Source organism: Physeter macrocephalus, chromosome 21 (genome assembly GCF_002837175.3).
Source record: "Physeter macrocephalus isolate SW-GA chromosome 21, ASM283717v5, whole genome shotgun sequence".
Lineage (NCBI taxonomy): Eukaryota > Metazoa > Chordata > Mammalia > Artiodactyla > Physeteridae > Physeter > Physeter macrocephalus.
In genome coordinates this window covers 103,652,117-103,656,125 of record NC_041234.1, presented here as the reverse complement: position 1 = coordinate 103,656,125, position 4,009 = coordinate 103,652,117, and positions in this window count along the sequence as shown.

Below are 4,009 nucleotides of genomic sequence, written 5' to 3'. Positions count from 1 at the left end.
TCAGTGGTTTTTAGTATATTCATTGCTGTACAACCATCACAACTATCTAATTCCAGAATATTTGCATCCTCCCCAAAAGAAACCCCATACTAGCTAATAGTCACTCCCTGTTCCCCTACCCGCCCCCCCAGTCTCTGACCACCACCAATGTGTTTTCTGGCTCTGTGGATTTGCCTGTTCTGGACATTTCATATAAATAGAACCATGTAATACGTGGCCCTTCTGTGTTTGACTCCTGACAGTGTTATTTTGCAACTGAAGAAGCGAAGGTTCAGAGAGATGACATAGTCTGCCCAAGATTACCCCTCTAGCAGGTAGACAGGTCCGAACTAGAACCAGCTGTGTCTGGCTTCAGAGCCCACATTCTTAGCCACCATGATGTGCTGCCTTCTCTTATGTATTTTGCAGGTACTCAGCACATTTTGGAACTCCTTTTTGGCCTTCTGTAACTGGGCACATTGCTTCCAAAATGACTCACAAATCTTCATTATTTGAGAGTGGATTTCATGTTTGGAAAGAGTCAAAAGTCATAAAGAGCAAGTATGGTAACTAAAGTGGGCTGTCAGGTTGGGTCATTGCTACGGACTGAATTATAGCGCCCCCACCCAGATTCATATGTTGAACCTCTAACCCCACTCCCTATGTGATTAATCTGACTGTATTTGGAGATAGGACTTTTAGGAAGTAATTAAGGTTGAATGAGGGCATAAGGGTGGGGCCCTAATCTGATAGGACAGATGGCTTTATAAAACAGGAAGAGACAGGTCTCTCTCTCTCTCTCTCTCTCTCTCTCTCTCTCTGCTATTTTGTTGTCGTTACCGGAGTTTATATAGTCATATTTTGGGATTAAAAAATGAGGCATAACCATAAAATCCGGAGAATGGGTGATTATTATCTGTGACTTCAAAAACAATTTCCTGAGGGGAGCATGAGAAATATTTTGAATGTGGGAATCAGCACTGGAAACAGGAGAAGCATCTATAAGACTCTTTGTATGGCACCATGCTTTTAAATTTTACAATGTGCATTGTGTTTCTCTGGAAAATATAACAAATATAAGGAAAAATTAAAATGGCCTATCATGCTACTGTTAATAATACGCTGTTGTTCCAGCTTATCCTTTTCTGAAACCTTAATTCTGTAGCCTACATTCTTTTGAAGTACACAGTCATTATGTGGATGCATTAGAATCTCTGTTATCTAATGTGATCAAAGGTGATTGTTGATCAGTTAATTGATAAAATGTGCCAAAGCAGAAAATCATAATAAAGATGTACATTTACACACAAACACCTTAAACTTCTTACTTCGACATAAAACGTATACATTTATATTCATATGCCAAGCTTTTGATGCAGGGTCAAGGGCTTTTTGAGTAAGGACTTCTGATCAGTGTTTCCATTTTTCTTCTCTGACTCATACCCATAATGCATCATCTATGACTTCCAGTATTTGTTCATTTAATGTGGAAAAATTTGAGTGCAGAATCCTTCCAGATTTTATCCCCCAATATTCTACTGCTGTCCTACCCAAAACTAATTTGACAGCATATTGTGGGGGATTCCCCCCTTATTGATTTTTTTTTTTTCAATTTAGTTTTCATAGAAACTACTCTTGTTATTAGTGATCATGATTCTTTTGATATACATACAATATAATTAAATTGTACAATTACAATAATAAGTAGAATTGTCAAAATATGTTCAAGAAAATAATTATTATCAAGCCTGAGACTCAGTCGATGGATGTAGAAGTGCAAAGTCATATTAGCTTACTAGCCATGAGCTTTCATCATGACTTAGGCATCTGTCAATGTTTTAAAGGGGGAATGGAAAGCATTCTCTGTGCGTTGTTGAGTTAAAGTTTATTAAGAGAGTTTCTACTGTCCCTGCTCATTTGAAAAAAGAATCCAGATGTGTACAAACTAAAAAGGTAAGGTTCCCTTTAATCTAAACCCCTCTCCAGGAATAATGCTGTTAACAGTTTGGTATGTATTCTTCCAGACTCTCCTCTCTATATATCTATAAATATATGTGTGTATTACTTACGTCTTGTGAGGTGCCAGGCATAGTACTAAGGCCTTGATGTGAATTATCTTGATTAATCCACACAACGACTCTGTAACATAATACTATTATTATCTCCATTTTACAGATGAGTAAACCAAGGCTCAGAACGGTTCAGTAATTTGCCCTAGGTCACATAGTAACTAATTTGTTCTTCCTCTTGAGAGGACTGTCCTGCTAATGCACAAGAATCAAGTTAAATGTTTGGATCCATTCATCTATTTATTCAGTAAACATTTATGGAATGTCCACTCTTTTCCAATCACTGTATATAATGCCAGGTACTCAGACACATGGTTTCTGTCTTCAGGTACCTGGAAAAGGGAGATCAATCTGTGAGCTAAAACATTTGCCCCAATTCATCCAGTTAGTAAGTGGGTAGAGCAGGATTACAACACAGGCTTGTTTTAATAAACTGTTATATGACAGCCCTATGTGCATAGAAGATTTGGTGGGCTGTTTTTTGGAAACAGTCACCTTGAATATTTATTGTTTCCATGAGAAGATGAGTTTGGAGCCCCAAGAAATCAGTGTCCAATGGTTAAGACCGAGTTTGTAGGCTGAAGATTATAAGTACAAGTTCTGAAAAGTTTTAAATTATATGTGTGTGTTGGTGTGATTTTTTTTAAAGGCAAACACTGCTCTACTGTAATCCAAGGGAGATGAATATAAGACAGGGTTCAGGATTGGAGTTCCAATTCCTTGAGTGGGAGGACTGGTGATAAATAATTTAGATCCACTAAGGAGCTTGATTAGAATGTTGAAAAGTGTCAGCTTAAACAAGAACAAGCAACGGAAAAGAGAATCAGAAGTCCAGAAAAGAGAAAATAGGAAAGTTGTATATAGAGATATTATGAGGAAAATAATCATAGCATAAAAGTCGAGGAATTGGTTGAAAAAAATTAAAGGCTGCGTGTTAAGACAGAACCAAGACCTTACCTATTGTGCAACACATTCCACTAGGCTGGCCAATTTCAACGTACACTACGGAGGGTTGAAGGGAAATGCCTCTCCCGGAGATGTGGGTAGAGAGCTTGAGCCACATGAGCTCCTGACCTCCTAATGCACAAATGCCAAAGGCTTTTAGAGACAGTTGGCAAGATGCACAGGGGTGGACGAATCAGGGGATTATTCTTATGAACACGGTATGGGATCTTACAGAAGGGAGCAAAAAGGCAGCCTGGATTGGAAACCTTACAGGAATGGCTATATATTTTTTGTGACTGCAGAAACATTTAAATATACAAACACATGGAATGTGGCAGCATTGATGGCGATGATTAAGCACCCCAATGGTAAAAAAAAAAAGAAAAAAATGAGGAGGAAAAAGGAAAATCTTGAGTTTCTTAAATTGTTTGCAAAGAAACTGGAGTCTATGACGGAATTTGGTCCTCATGACTGAAACGTTTCTTTGGTGTTGGAAAAAGTATTGCTGTCATCTCTCTCTCTCTTTAGAAATTTTTTTAATTCATAATAAAAATCCCGTAACAGCTCCTCGTCTGGAGGACTTTGAAAATAGGAGCGATTTCATCTGTCTGGAATGGTCTGTGTCAGGACTTGCCCTAGGCAAGGTTGCCACATAGGCAGAAGCGCCCCCTCCCTCCTCCCTCCCAGACACCCCCTCCCCCACTGCCCCCTAATGCCCTTCAAGGCCCCGAACCCCACCATGGGCTGATCCCTTTTTTCCCGGATCACAGCTCCAATGTGACCTCCCACATAAAATCAAACCCCCTTTCCCTCAGCTCTCTCTCCAGGCGCTAAGGATGCAGTAGCTTTCACCCTCTGCATCCTATTTGCATTTAAAAATAGGACCCTGGTTAACCCTCATGAATCTCAGCTGGTGGAGCTTTGGACTAGGAAACCAAGTGGAGAGAAGTCCAAGGGAGAGGGGAGCATTTTGGGTCGTTGGGGGAAGGGGATGGGGGAGGTCGCCTTCCTGGAAG